Source organism: Cervus elaphus, chromosome 12 (genome assembly GCF_910594005.1).
Source record: "Cervus elaphus chromosome 12, mCerEla1.1, whole genome shotgun sequence".
Lineage (NCBI taxonomy): Eukaryota > Metazoa > Chordata > Mammalia > Artiodactyla > Cervidae > Cervus > Cervus elaphus.
This window is the reverse complement of record NC_057826.1, coordinates 46216489-46232486: the sequence shown is the minus strand read 5'-3', so window position 1 is coordinate 46232486 and position 15998 is coordinate 46216489. Positions and strand designations below refer to the sequence as shown.

Genomic DNA, 15998 nt, shown 5'->3' with positions numbered 1-15998 from the left:
GGGCCCTGCCCTTAGGGATCCCAGGGTGAGGTCCTCGCCAAGGTGCCCGGTGGGCCATGTGAGGGGAGTGGACAGTGTGGGAAGTCTGCCGGTAGGAAGCAGGAGCCAGGCGGCAGGGCCTGGCTGCCTTGTGATTGAGTGCAGGTGGAAGGCTGCCAGCAATCCTCAGGGAGGACTGAGGACTTGGCCCCTGAATTCCTCAGAGGCGGGGCCCCCAGCCCCTCAGCACAGCAGGCTCTCAGATGCCCGGGAGTGTCTACTCCACAGAGTCCCAGCTGGTCACTATACCCTTGTACTAGAGGTGCCCCAGATCCCAGAGTTTCCCAAGGAAATAGCAAGACTGGACAGCTTCTTCATGGAAACCCCATTTCCTGCTTAGCTAGAGCCTTTCTGGGAGATTCAAAGTCAATGGCAGAAACCCCAACCCTGAGTCAGCAGCCCCTCTTGCCACCCAGATAAGGAAACCTCACTTGTTACACTTATAGAAATATGTAACTTAAGGGCTGGTGGGCATCTTAGAAACCAGGGAGCCTAGCCTCTCCATCTGACAGGTTCAGAAATGTGCCCATGGTCACATAACAACCTGATGGCAGAGAGGGTTCCAGAAGACAAGTCTGCTGGTTCTTTCTATGCCCCTGTGCTAGCCTTTCTTAACTGTAACCAGCAGTGTCTCTCCCTTGGACTCCTGTGAAATATCACAGGAAGTGAAACAAATATATTAATGATTTTCACCTATGTTAGAGCGGTCCAGAAATGTCTGAGCATCAGCTATGGCTATGTACGAGCTGCCAGCTAAAGGCCACCGTTGCTTCCTGCCTGTACTGCTGTTTTTCTGGTCTCATTCTAGCTACCCCCGCCTCCCTGTAACCCATTCCTCATGCAAAGCCAGTGATATTTTTAAAAATGTAAATCAGATCATATCCTTCTGTTTGAAATTCCTCAGTCACTTACCACTGTGGTTGGTATAAGATCCAAATGTTCCAACCATGATCTAAGTGTCCCCATGATCTGAGCCCTGTTGGCCTCCTTGTCCTCAGCTCAGCCCTGTGCCTCCTCCCTTTCTATTCCTTAGAAACGCCAACCTCTTGCCTTCCTCAGAGCATCTGCACTTGCCCACAATTCTTTTCTCTAGATTCTCACCTGGGTGGTCCCTTGGCAGCAGAGTAATCCCTGATCACTCTGTTGGAAGTAGTCTTTAGTCAGCCTCTATCCTATTATACTTTATGGTCTTCACAGAACTTCTTACTGTTTGAAATTATTTTATCTCTATGTTAACATTATCTATCTCTTTCTGCTAATTGTTCTCTCTGTGACAGCAGGGACTTTGTTTTGTAAAATTCTGGATACTTGTCACCTAAAATAATGCCTGGCACATGGGAGATGCTCAGGTGATAGTGAATGAATGATAGAGCAGGTAACCAGGAAGTTGGTGTGAGAGAAGATTGCTTGGTCTGTGTTAATTCCTATTTTTTCCTACATTGGACTTTATGTTTTATTGTTGTTGTTTTTATGCTTTTTACTTATTTATTTTCTAATTGGAGGATGATTACTTTACAGTATAGTGATGGTTTCTGCCATACATCAACATGAATCAGCCACAGGCACACACATGTCCCCTCCCTCTTAAACCTCCCTCCTCCCTCCCTCCCCATCCCACTCCTCTAGGTTGTCACGGAGCGCCGGCTTTGGGTTCCCTGCATCATACAGCAAATTCCCACTGGCTATCTATTTTACATATGGTAATATATATGTTTCAGTACAACTCTCTCAAGTCTTCCTACCTTCTCCCTCCCCTGCTGTGACCAAATTGTTTTCAAACTTTTTATTTTGTATTGGGGTATAGCTGATTAACAATGTTGTGATAGTTTCAGGTGAACATAGAAGGGAGTATGTATCCATTCTCCCCCAAACCTCCCTCCCATCCAGGCTGCCACATAACACTGAGCAGAGTTCCATGAGCTGCACAGTAAGTCCTTGCTGATTATTCATTTTAAATACAGCAATGTGTACATGTCCGTCCCAAACTCGCCATCTAACTCTTCTCCCCATCCTTCCCCTGGCAACCATAAGTTCATTCTCGAAGTCTGGGAGTCTCTTTCTGTTTTGTAAGTTTGTTTGTGTCATTTCTTTTTAGATTCCACGTATAAGGGATGTCATAGATTTTCCTTCTCTGTCTGACTTCACTGAGTATGACACTCTCCAGGTCCATCCATGTTGCTGCAAGTGGCATTATTTCATTCTTTTTAATGCCTGAGTGATATTCCGTTGTATACATGTACCACATCATCTTTATCCATTCCTCTGTCGATGGATGTTTAAACTGCTTCCACGTCTTGCCTGTTGTAAACAGTGCTGCAGTGAACATTGGGGTGCATGTAACCTTTTGAGTCATGTTTATCTCCAGATATATGCTCAGGAGTGGATGCTCTATTTTTTGATGAACCTCAAAACTGTCTGCATACTTGCTGTACCAGCTTACATTCCCACCAACAATATAGGAGGATTCCCTTCTCTCCATACCTTCTCCAGTATTTATTGCTTGTGAATTTTTGATAACAGCCATTCTAGTGGTGTGTGGTAGTTTTGATTTGTGTTTCTCTAATAATTAGCGATGGTGAACATCTTTTCATGTGCCTCGTGGCCGTTTGTATGTCTTCTTTGGAAGAATGTCCACTTAGGTCTTCTGCCGAGTTTTTGATTGGGTTGCTTGTTTTGTGCTGTTAAGCACTGGACTTTATTTTTTAAAATTAAAACCTCAGTGTCAGTTTGATACATGAGAAAAATGGAAGTGTTAAGCAGACTAGTTTCTTTTCTTTGAAGACGAATGTATTCAGATCCTCTAGTAGGAACTCTGTGGGAAACAAATAAAATGGGACAAAGCTACTTGGTAAGCACAGACTCTGGCATAGGGGCCTAGAAATCAGAAGATCCAGGCTTTAGTGCTGGAAGGGGCCTGAAAGATCACCTTGGGGATAGTTGCTCAGAACTGGCTGCCCGTGAACATCACATGTGCTGTGCTGCGCTTAGCTGCTCAGATGGGTCCAGCTCTTTTCGACCCCATGGACTGCAGCCCGCCAGGCTCCTCTATCCATGGGGATTCTCTAGGCAAGAATACTGGAGTGGGTTGCTATGCCCTCCTCCAGGGGATCTTCCCAATCCATGGATTGGACCCAGGTCTCCTGGATTGCAGGCAGATTCTTTACCATCTGAGCCACCAGGGAAGCCCAAGAATACTTGAATGGGTAGCTTATTCCTTCTCCAGGGGATCTTTCCCACCCAGGAATCAAACTGGGGTCTCCTGCATTGCAGGTGGATTCTTTACCAGCTGAGATACCAGGGAAACCCAAAAATCACATAGGGAGCTTTTATTTAAAACATGCAAAACCACATTTTTTCAGCCTCTTCTTACTGCTGCTGCTGCTGCTAAGTCACTTCAGTCGTGTCCGACTCTGTGCAACCCCGTAAACGGCAGCCCACCAGGTTCCCCCGTCCCTGGGATTCTCCAGGCAAGAACACTGGAGTGGGTTGCCATTTCCTTCTCCAATGCATGAAAGTGAAAAGTAAAAGTGAAGTCGCTCAGTTGTGTCCGACTCTTAGCGACCCCATGGACTGCAGCCTACCAGGCTCCTCCATCCATGGGATTTTCCAGGCAAGAGTCCTGGAGTGGGGTGCCATTGCCTTCTCCGTCAGTCTCTTCTTAGGAGATTCTGATTTGTGAGGCTTGGCCTTAGGGCTAGGGAATTCATGTTTTATCTAAAATGTTGCTGTAGTGATGGATGGGGCACCACCAGGTTTGGGAACCAGTGACCGAGCCCACCTCTGTCCCCAGGCGAGTACACTGAGGCTCAAAGAGATCAGGTGTCTCACTCAGGGGTACCCACCTGAGCGGCTGGGAGATGGCACTCAAGTCTCCCAGCCTTCTTTCTGCACCATTCAAAAATGTAGTGAGAAAGATTCTCAGGGGCAGAGGTGGGGCTGCCTCGGAAATTGTGGGTTTATTACTTTTTTCTTTATTGACATGCAACTAACCAGTCTGGTGTCAAACAGGAAATGCATCTAGCTTTGCTGTCCTTTTTTGTTACAAGGTGTCAGATCAGTTTGAGTTTAATAGAGTGATGACCAAAGTGTGGTTCCAAGACCAACACCACCACCACCACCCAAGAACTTGTTAGAAATACAGATTCTCAGTTCAGCCCAGAACTGCTGATTCTGTACTCCAAAGATGACCCAGTAGGCTGTGTTTTCAAGCCATCCAGGAGATTCTCCTGGATGTACAAGCCTATTGAAGCTTGTACTTTTTACAACCCAACCAGTGGTTAAAGCTGCTGGCCTCGGCCTTTTAGTTGGTGACTCATTAACATGGAGGCCTTAACTTAAGATAGCCATCTGCTTTCCTTGGTAACAATTGCTCAAAATAGGGACTTTTGTTATAAATCTTCATTAGTCTGCTACACAAGGTGGGGTGGATTAATACTTGTTGAACACCTGTTTCATGTGAAGCTGTGTGTTGGAAGCTATTACTTGTCTCATTTAATTCTCATATCATTCTCAACCATCCTGCTGTGTAGGTATTATTATCCCTATTTTACAGATTTGGAATCTGACGCTGGTGGAGGTTAAATGAGAGTTATTTGCCCAGCTCTGGTTGTGCATTTTGCTCTCTATTGTCTCCCTAGAGCAGTTGCTCTCCAGCCTTTTTATGCACAGTTGGGAGTCTTTTGGAGAATCTTGTTATTAATGCAGATTCCCTCGCTGCCTTCCCAGAGGGCCTCATTCAGGGGCCTGATGGAACCCAGGACTTTGGATTTTCATCAGGTACTCTAGATGATTCTGCTGCCAGTGGGCTTTGGAGAAAGTTCTCTCCTGGATCCATTCACTCTTGCTTCAGTAGCTGGACCAGATGTCTCTCAAGGCTCCTCAGAGTTTCTGTGGTTCACCAGTGTTTTGTGCTCACAGACCTCGGGCACTGGATGGGGAAGAAATATGAGCATGGAGGAAGGATCTTGGGAACTTGTACAGAGAAAGATCTTTTTTTTTTTTTGACATGTACACACTGCTTTATTTATTTATTTTTGGCTACACTGAGTCTTCGTTGCTGCACGTGGGCTTTCTCTAGTTGTAGAGCGCGGGGCCCACTATCTAGGTGCAGTGCATGGGCTTTCATTGCAGTGGCTTCTCGTTGCAGAGCACAGGCTCTAGGAGCACAGGCTTCAGTGGTTGAAGCACTCGAGCTCAGTAGTTGCAAACTTGCTGGCTCGTGGGCACTTGGACTCAGTAGTTGTAGCTCCAGGCCTCTAGAGCACAGGCTCAGTAGTTGTGGTTAGTTAATGCTCCAGGACATGTGGAATGTTCCCGAGCCAGTGTCCCCTGCATTGGCATGTGGATTCTTATTCACCCCAGGGAAGCCCCCAGAGAAGGTTCTTATATGCCTGGCTGTTTGTGCTCTCTCTGCTGCCTCGATGTTTGCAGGCCATGTCTGGCTTTGAGTAACTTGTGATCCTTTCAGTTATCTACCCCCAAATTGTGCAGCTTTCCATGTAACAGCTTCACCCGTGTGTTGGTGAACTGCCCCAAAGTGAGCCATCTCCTCCAGGCTGAAATGAGTATCTGTTGAGTACTGAGTTGCTTCAGCTTTTGAGGCAAGAAATGGCATTTCATCTGTTTGATGATATGATCCCTTATTTTTCAGGCATAGAATGGACATATTTAGTGAATGAACTGTCAATCCATCAGGAGACAATGACTTGGTGCCATTATGAAGGGAAAAAGTGAGATGCAAATTTTAAAATAATTTCAGGTATGATGCCTGATGTCCTCTTTTTTTTTTTTTTGGTGAGTTGGAATGGTGATTTCTCCTCAAGAAGTTTACCTAAGTACCCTAGGATCCCCGTAGTGAAAACAATGCATGTATCCAAAGCTGGTGGAAACCTCTTAGGCCTTTGCCCAGTGGATAAATCAGTACTGGTGAACTATTACATTTCTTTAACAAGGCCTAGTCCCTGAAACAAATTATTAGGAAAAGTTTGGAAGGGAATTTGGGAAAGCAAACATTTCAGCTTCCTGGAATCCACTGTGTATAAGGTAAATTATTTTTCTGGTAAGAAAATAATCAAGGTACAGGTTAAGCTTCTAAAGATAATTTATTTTGCTGCTGATATCAGAGTTGGTAATACCAATAGGTAACTGAGTACAGTAGCTAGAGCTACCATTTATTGCAAGCTTACTGTGTGTCAGGAATCATATGAACATTCTCTCATTTACTCTTCAATAGACTTTCAAAGTAAATATTATCCTTCATTTTACAGCTGATGAAACAGGCTCAAAGGATTGAGTATTTTGACCAGTGTTGGAACTGGGGTTGCCAGGTATGCAGGGCTTTGCTAAAATGCAGGCCCGGGTAAACTAGGATAGTTCGTTACCCTGAGTGTCCCCCAGCTCACTGACCTACAGTTGATGGCTAGGAAGTAAGCCCAAAGGATTCTGAATTGTCTGATAGATGGTACATATATGGAAGTGTGCCGATTTGCCTCACAGAGAGACCTTCAGAACACTTTGTGGTACGTATTTTTCTCCACTGCATACATAATTCTGATCTTGGCTATTTGGATTCCAGGTGCCTTGTCAGTTAGAAGCTGCACATTGGTGGGGGGGGGAGTGACCCTAGAAAGGCACTCTGATTACTGTGGTGAGGGACAGCTGGCTGACTGACAGAGAAGGTGAAGGCAGGGAGAATGAAATACAAACTAATAAAAGACAAGATCAATAGTGTCAGGAGGCCTTAATATAGTGGCAAACATACCTTAAAAGAGAGCAGCTATTGCTGTACTAGGTGCCGAATACTGTTTTAAGCACTTTATAGTATAACATGACTCATTTTTACAAAATAACCCTATTGTTCCACCAGTGAGGAAACTGAGGCACAGAGAGGTTAGGTAACTTGGTGAAGGTCACACAGCCAGTGAGTAGTAAAGCTGGGATTCAGATCCAGGCAGCCTGAGTCCAGGGCCCAGATCCTCAGCATCCTGTTTCCATGTAGGCCTTAGATCCCTAAAAGTGTAGCGCACATTAGTGGTGTTTATTGTGATGGCCTGAATCATCCAAAGGGGGGGTGGTGGAATAAAACTTTAAGGTTGGGCATTACATGTCTCCTTGTATTAATTAATTTTAAAAATTTTATCAGGGCATAGTTCTGCAAGGACTGTTAGTAGAAGTCATCAGAATCTCCGCCCGCGGCTCATTTCCTGCTCTCCTGAGTCAGCTGCTTTCAGTTCTTGCAATGAGTTGACACTTGCTGGTTGTTGTATCCTAATGACGTACTTGTACTCCTGTATGATTGATTTTCAGTTTTAGGCATCTTCTATTGATGTGTTACTATGGAAAAAGAAAATTTTAGTTTGCTTTTCCACCCACCCCGACCACACATGCATAAGATTTCCATCTCCTCCTTCTCCCAACAGTTACATTATAGTTGTAGCTAGCTCAGTATGTCACGGACTTCTATTTATGTTTAGGCTTCCCTCCTGGGTTGGTCAGTCTCCTGAGAAGACGACTTGAAGCACTTGCCTGTGGAGTATGCCTGCCTTTTGGAAGTCCAGCGTGTAGGTGTATGGTGGAGGTGTCTTCATATTTATTAATACTATGCAACTTTGCAGCGCCTCCCCTGCCTCCACTAAAGTTGGTATGACTCAGAGACCCCCTGCGAGTTTGATTCTTGGAGTTTTACTCTCTCTGGAGAATAGACGTTCCACTTCTTCTGGAGCTAGAGGAGTCACAAGGCTGGCAAGGCTGGGGTTTGGGGTGTAAACAGACATCCATTATTTTAGCCTCACTTTATGCTCTCCCCTCCCCCAGAGGTATTGGGGCTCTGACTGCCTAAGCCCTTTCTGGAGATTCTGTGATGAGTTGCTCTGCCAGTGTTTCTCTACTGGCAGATAAGGAGTCTGGTTTCCTAAGTCTGCTAATCAATTACCTCTTGTTCATCTACTTTTGTTTTTTTCTTATTTTCCCAGCACATCTCTGCATATATATTTAAACCAATCCATTTTTCAGGAAACAGAAATGCCACACAGTGTGCAGTTAGCAAAGATAACTTCTATAAGTCAATATAAAGTGTTACAGTTTAAAGCTCTTATATTTATTTTAAAAATTTTTATTGGAGTGTAGTTGCTTTATAAGGTTTCAGTTTGAGAGGTCATAGAACTAAATGTGTTTAGTGTGCTATCTTTACCCTGAAGCCTGAAAGACCCTGGAGAAAGCTTTCAATGCAAAGGGGTCATAAAAAGGCAGTGTTGCTCTAAGGGGAAGACTGATACAGTCCTATGAAAAAGGCGGTTGTCGAAGTTTTGCTTGCTACTCATACTGTAGTTCTAGGACTAGAAACATCGTTGTTACCTGGGTGTCACTTGAGTGCTGTTTAGAAATGCAGAAATCCTGGGCTCTACCTGGGCCTTTGAATCAGAATTAGCATTTTAACAAAAAATCCCTGGGACACTCCTAGGGATTGAAGATTGAGAAGTGCTAATATCAAACTTTCCTCCACTTCTACTGTAATTTAGAATAAGCTAACTGTAATGAATTTTTATGTGGGATTTAAACATTTTGGTACTTTCCCTTACTAAATTATTCTCCAAATTCTAGAGCAGTGGTCCCCAACCTTTTTGACATTAGGTACTGGTTTGGTGGAAGACTCTTCTTCCATGGAATGGGGCGGGGGAGGGAAATGGTTTCAGGATGATTCAAGCACATTACATTTATTGTGCACTTTATTTCTAATCTAATGCTGTTGCTGATCTGACAGGAGGTATCGGTCTGTGGCCCAGAGGTTTTCTTCTACCAGATGATGTCAGACTGGTTATGTTCAGGCTTTTACAGTTGCTCACAGTTCTGGAGGTTTGTGATAGGTTTTATAGATTGTATCAGTGGAGTCTTCAGTCACACTTGGAGTGGTCAAATGAGAGGGTGGCTACCCCGTGAGGTGAAGGATACGTCATTCGTTTTTATGCCCAACATCTATCCCAGTGACAGGCCTGTGTTTAACTAGAGGCTTGTGGAATGAGTGAGTCGGATAAGACACAGTTCCTGTCTTCAAGGTATTAACCAACCAGCAAAGAATCAACTGGATAATTATCATACAGGGTTGACCTGCCCTAGGAAAGAGGCAGCACAGAGAAGGGGCATCCGAGGCAGCATTACTGGCAGAGGGAACCAAAGGGCTAAGTCTCTTAGTGAACAGAGCCTGTGGGTTTACAGCAGGTGCACTCAGGTGAGTGTATCAAAATCACCTGGCGGGCTTGTTAAACTATAGACTTCTGCCCTCATCCTTAGAACCTCTGACTCTGTAGGCTTGGGGCGGGCCCATGAATGTGCGTTTCTAACAGCTTCCCACATGATGCTGATGACACTGCTTTCCCATTTTTAAAATCACTGGTTTTAGAGAATTCCAACTAGCTATGGTGGCTGGAGTCAGGAGGCTGGGAACAGTAGATGACAGGGAAGGCAGAGGCCTAGGGAGTGGGGATGTTACTGCGAAGATTGTGGGGAGCCCCTGACTAGTTTTACTGAGGAGAGTGATGGACACCCACTTACCTTGTTGAAAGATCACTTTGGGTGCAGTGGGGAGGATGGGTCAGTGGAGAGGCCAGGTTGGGGGCCAGAAAATCAAATGTGTGGTTGACTGTAGCCATCCAGATGAGAAGTGATAAACACGTGGAATAAACACTAGAGGAGGAAAGATCCCAGTGGTCAGTGGAAGTGGGAGGGGAGGGAGGGAGGAGTCATTGAAGACATCAGATGTCTGGCTGGCTGTGCGTTGGGATTGTTACTCAAGACACAGGAGAAGTGGGTGTGAATCAGGGTCTACAGAGAAGAGCTCAGGAGGTAAGTGGAGGGCCAGACATGTTGAATTTAAGATGCCAGCAAGGTACCTGGGTGGACTGCCACGCAGAGAGTTTTCCTTATGGGTCTGGAGGCCAGAACGAGATGTGTGGGAAGTCCCTTCACTTCCTCAACTTAGACTGATCTCCTGTGGTGTTTGCTTGAATCAGGCCTTGTAAATACGACAAAGCAGTATTAATAAAATATTGCTAATTATAAATAAAGAAGCAATATTAATGTAAGGGTTTCCCCAGTGGCTCAGCAGTTTAAAAAAAAAAAAAAAATCTGCCTGCAATGCAGGAGACGTGGCAGGAGCCATGGGTTCAATCCCTGGGTTGGAAAGATTCCCCCTGGAGGAGGAAGTGGATACCCACTCCAGTATCCTTGCCTAGAAAATCTCATGGACAGAGGAGCCTGGCGGGCTACATCATGGGGTCTCAAAGAGTTGGACATGACTGAGCAAATAAACACATACACGCAATATTAATATAACCCTTACGGACCTTTAGAACGCAATACTTTTAAATATGTTTTATCAAGAAAACAAATATTCTACTTGTTTGGTTGAGGGGAAAAGAAAAAGTTGAAGTGTAAGTCTTCTAACACTGGAAGAGGTTAATACAGCTGCCTTCTGAGAGACCAGGAGATTGGGTTTTAGTAAAAGCTTGAAAGGGGCAAAATCACTTGACTGGTTTGTGGGCCATATGACAAACAGCTGAGACTAATTAGCTGGATTGTGGGTTTTTCCAGAGATGACTGATTTTGAAAGTTGATGAAGCGAACTGCTTTTCAAAAGACTCTTTTGAAAAACTTTTATAAGTAGACTGTTCTGATTTTAACCTTTCTCTTTGTAATAGACAAAAGTATCTTTTTAGAAGAGGACATGTGATTACAAGTTGCCTAATTGTTGAAGTGTTGGAAACTCCAGTCTCTAAAGTTTTGGGGAAATCAACCAGGATTTATACTTTGTCAAGGTATGGTTATGCCTTTTTTTTGGTGGTGGTGGGGAGGTAGAGGCTTCGAGTGCTGAGGTGCCAGTTTTCAGGTATTTAAAATAGTGCAATTTAACATAAAATACCACTGCATACATTAATTTTTTTAAAACAAAGGCTTCAAGATGTCTGCTAAATTTCTTATGTTTAGTTTGAACAGTGCATTTTCAGCTACCAGAGAGTGGGCATGAATACTGACTGCATTCTTCCTTTCTTTTCTGAACTTTAACAAAGTAACAGAGGCTTGGATTCTCAGGTAAGATGTTGACTAAGAGAGCTGATTACGGAATTGAATAGCTCTAAGAGTCTTGCTCATCTTCTGAGCATTTTATCCATAAAAATTCAATTGGGATTTTGTCTTTAATACTGTTAATAGCTCTGTGCTATGTATGCTAAGTTACTTCAGTTGTGTCTGACTCTTTGTGACCCTATGGATTGTAGCCCACCAGGCTCCTCTGTCCATGGGATTCTCCAGGCAAGAATACTGGAGTGGGTTGTCATTTCCTTCCCCAGGGGATCTTCCCGACCCAGGGATTGAACCTGCACCTCCTGAGTTGGCAGGCAGGTTCTTTACCACTAGTGCCACCTGGGAAGCCCTAATAGCTTCCCAGCTAATAGTTCTAGTGGAGGATTATGTAAGTATGTATTTTAGTGTACGGTGTGTTTCTTCTGTCACTTAAATTTGTCTTCTAATTATTAATTTTGTGATGTTTGGAAACAGTATTGTAATTATGTAAGGAAAGGTCCATCTATTTTATTATTATTATTATTTTAAAGATTCATCTGTTTTAGAGATGCTTAGTGATAGCATGCAGGAATGAAAGATCTGGGCAGTGAATATGATGGGATGTTTTATCAAACAATTCTCTCCACTTTTACAAGTATTAGTTTGCTGGGGCTGCCATAACAAAGTATCACAGTCTGTGTAGGTTAAATAATAGAAATTTCTTGCCTTGGTCCTGGCGGCTAAAAGTCTGAGAATCAAGGTGTTGGGGCTGTGAAGGAAGGATCTGGTCCAGGCTGCTGTCCCTGCCTGTGGACTGCTGTCTCCTCCCTCTGTCTCCTCTTGTCACCTTTCCTTTCTGAGTGTCTGTGTTCAGAAATCTTCATAAGGACACTGGTTGTATTGGATTAGGGCCTACCCTAGTGACCTCTTTTTCATTTGATAAGCTTTCTAAGGACCTTATTTTCAAGTCAAGTCACATTCTGAAGTCCTGTGAGTTAGGACTTCAACGTATGAATTTTGGGGGAACACAATTCAACTCATAACAGATAAATTTGAAAAATTTCATTATATTGCAATTTAGTTGCCTCCAAGTCATGCAGTAAATATTTGTTTACTAGCCAAGTGCCTAGACCATGTTTGGTGTTGAGTATGTGAGGATAAATAAGACTTGATCTCTGTCCACTGACATTGGTTTAATCATATGTGTGGATATAGCTTCATGAGTGTGTTCATTTATCTCTTTCATTGAGTTTTGACCACTTTCAGAGTTGGGTGTCCCCGAAGACACGATCAGTGTCTTGACACATGGGCACCTGGAAGGGCTCTGTTGCTCCTGAACGCCCTCAAGATAAACGAGAGTAGAAGACCCTTAACGTTCATCTAGTCTGACCTCCTCATTTCACAGATGAAGAAACTGGGGCTTCAAAGTGCGAAAGTCATTTGTCTGATTAGTGCCAGAGCCGCAGCAGCTTCTGCTCCAGTACATCATTTTGTTCTCCTGGTCCCAAGTTCATGCTTTCACCTAGGAGTGAACCCAAAGTCTCTTTAGAAATCAGATGAGAAAGAGCCTTGATCAAAAGCTGACAATCTCTGTTGAGATTCTTGGATTTTTAAGTACCAAAAAAAAAGACTGAGAGGATTTCATCCACAGAATGTCGAGTTTGTACTTAATACAACCCGAAGGAGGTTGCTCCCACCTTGGTTAGTCTCTCTGTGTCTTACCACGTTCTCTTTATTCTTTTCAGACACACTGTTCAGTGACCCAGCAGCCATTAGGATACAAACAACATTTTTTCTCCTTTCTTGCTGCTGCTGCCGCCCACAAGACAGGAACTGCGGCAGAAAGAGAGCGCTGATGAAACATTGCCGGCCGGCAGGGTGCCACCATGGCAACCTGGACCTGCCCTTGTCTGGCAGGGCTGGGAGCCCAGGGCCGCCTCCGCTGCTGTTTCAGCATCTGCCCTGTCCAGTCTCAGAACCTGAGTGCTCACAGAGGACATGCCCCACACTTCGCTCTATTCCTCTTTTCTCTGTTGCTGCTATTCCCTTCTTCCTCCCTCTGCACTTGGTTGATTTCTAGTTTGAGCCAGGGCGCACCACAAGTGATAGCTGCTGGAACAGGACCATTAAAAACAAAAGCTGATTTCTGCAGAAGCCATCCTTGTTTAGGGCTGTCCTTGCAAGAGGGCACCTTCCTGCTTTTTTTGGCTCTCCCGTTGTTGCTGGCATGGCTGGGGCCCTGCCCCCTTGGCAGAGCAGAGGCCGGGTTTGGTGGGGGTTGGAGGGTAGGGAGGTGGTTATGAGAGGATGCCTGGGAGGAGAGCTGGCCTTGCTGCTGTTTTTCTGAAGGCAGGAGCCGCTTTGCTCAAACATAGATGCAAATTGCCCAAGAGCTGAGAGCAGTCGATTTTTTTTTTTCTTTTTTTGCCTATCTGTTTTCTTGCTTTCACCCGTTTCATTTTCTATTAGACTTCTCCTCTCCCTGATGGAACCTGTAAGGGGATCCTTTAGCCCAAGTGCTGGATTTATCACACTGTAAATGTTAAGTGGATCCTCTGTTTTCACAAGGAGGAGGAAGTCCAGACAGCTTTAAGCTCATACCACTCTGTGGTGGTGACTGATGCAGGCTGTGGACTGTTGTTTGAAAATTCTTTCTAGTGTCCTTGGATCTCTCTTGCTGAGCCTTACATTTTGGCTCTCTTCCTTCTAAAAGGCCTTCTCTCTCGCATGGCCTCAGGAAATCAACTTTGTTGATGACTCTAAAATCCATCTTGTTAACCCTTATTTTTCTTCCAAGCCCTAATATTCTGTTTTCCAAATGCCAATAAAACACATTTCCCTGGATATCCCTGTGACATGAGGGACATATAATTGGTCATATTCCACACAGGATTACATAGTAGTTGAGAGTGTGTCTGGGTTTAAAGCTTGGCTTTGACTTTATTGACTGTGTGACCTTGGAGAACTTACTTAAGCTTTCTGTGTGTCAGTTTTCTTATCTGTAAATTAGAGCATTCATAGGGTTGTTGTGAGGCTCTAGTGAGTTAATATATTAAAGGGTTTAGAAAAGTACTCAGTAAGTGTTTGTTACCATCATCTCAAACCAGCTTTTCCTCTCTTGCTTGTGTGTGGGTGCTCAATTGTGTCTGACTCTCTGTGACCTCATGGACTGTAGCCCACCAGACTTCTCTGTCCATGGAATTTTCCAGGCAAGATTACCGGAGTGGGTTGCCATTTCTTCTGCCAGGGGATCTTCCCAACCCAGGGATCAAACCTGCATCTCCTGCATTGCCAGGTAGATTCTTTACCACTAAGTCACCTGGGAAGCCCTTTCCTCTCTTAATGATAGTATCTTCCATTCAGTTAATAAACTGAAAGTTTTGATTATCTTTAACTCCTGTACCAGTCAGTTAAGGAACTGTCACCAACACAAGTCACTCACCATCTCTCATCATAGCTTCCTGGTCCTCTGTGTATCCTCTGAAAGATCACTTTCAGGCACAGACCTCACGTTCCTCTCCTTCATAAGAGCCTGCAGTGAGTTTCCATTGCCCAGAGGATAACACACAGAGTTTCTAGTGTCATACAAGAGTCCTTTCAGGCCCAGGTCCCAAACCCTCTCCCATCTTTTCAGCCTGTCTGGACACCTCCTCTCCCATCCTGGTACAGTCCAGTAATGGCATGCATCTGCTGAGGTTCCCTAAATGCATCATAACCTTTCCCTCTTAGACCTTTGCAAATATAGATGCCCTTCCCTGACTCCCCCCCTCCCAGCCTGTTACCTGTTCCCTTCTCATAGCTCCAAGCCTTGTCTGTTTTGTACTTCAGATGTCAGACAGCCCTTACCTAATTCCATCAAAACTCAGTTACACCTTTCAGATTGGCATCGATAATATTTTTGTTGGTGATTTCTGTTCTCTTTAAAGGATAAGGCTTATTTGACCTGTGAGGTAAAGCTCTTTACCACATCATCTGTGAACTGTGTAATTTTGTTTTCAGGTGTCACTTATCCCTCTGTGTGCTGATGTAAGTCCGTGGCTGGGGTACCCCTCTATGGGGTGACTTGGTGGGCTCCCCCACTTCCCTGGCCCTCTCTGCCCCAGGTCTCCCAGCTGCCCAGTCCTGTGTGCATATTTCTGTGACAGTTCTCGTTCCACTGCATCTTCATTGTTCATGTTCACGTACAGCACTTCTGTTAGACTGTTGCTTTTCTGGAACCTCGTTCTAGGTGCTTAGCATAGTGACATGTGCAGGGTCTGTTCTCAGTGCTCACTTGGTACATGCATGATGTTGAACTGATGTGCTCATCAGCTACCAGCTGAATTTCCATCATTCATCCTAGCTTCTCTCTCCTCACTGTCTTTGGGCTTTGCTGGTATATCTTTAGATCGTTGGTGTAGGACAGTCTACTTGTCAGATTTCATTTAAAATTATTAACAACTTTTGGATTGACGTTTGTATATCATTTTGCATTTAGTTTCAGTTATATTTAAGGACATTGGGTTTATGTATATATCTTGGCAAGTACCTCTGTGTCTGTCACAGCCCATTCTCCTTGTCATCCTGTGCTTTATAATGTTTGCAATTTTGCGTTGGTCTCTTGAGCCAAGTTTTTCCTCTAAAGCCTCTAAAAAGTGCTGTTAAAAAAATTAGATTCCTGGGACTTCCCTGGTGGCCCAGTGGTTAAGACTCTGTGCTCCCAATGCAGGGGGCATGGGTTCCCTTATTATTCAGGAAACTAAGATCGCACAAGCTATGTGGCACGGCCAAAAAATAAATATATACATTTCCATCTAGTTTAGTTTTTTATAGTTCTGAAAAGTGTTTAAAAACTAAAAGTGAGTAAGTCTTTATAGAACTCACAGAATGAAGATAGGCTGTTTTCTTTTCAAATTTTTTAAATGGTG

The 15998-nt window shown here is 44.2% G+C and overlaps 1 protein-coding gene across 7 annotated transcripts in view; it reads left to right on the top strand.

The window, feature by feature from the left end:
- The window catches only part of RAB27A (RAB27A, member RAS oncogene family), an 85613-nt gene that overhangs the window by 11569 nt on the left and 58046 nt on the right, over positions 1–15998 (top strand). For 3 of the 7 annotated variants that reach the window (XM_043921152.1, XM_043921154.1, XM_043921150.1), the window contains exon 2: positions 10731–10847. The exons of 2 other annotated variants lie outside the window; for them this stretch is intronic. The gene's annotated coding sequence lies outside the window, so the exon portion shown is untranslated. Of the gene's footprint in view, positions 1–5689; positions 5798–10730; positions 10848–11099; positions 11122–15998 lie in introns of all 7 variants that reach the window. 2 more of the 7 variants (XM_043921155.1, XM_043921153.1) reach the window with 2 other exon arrangements.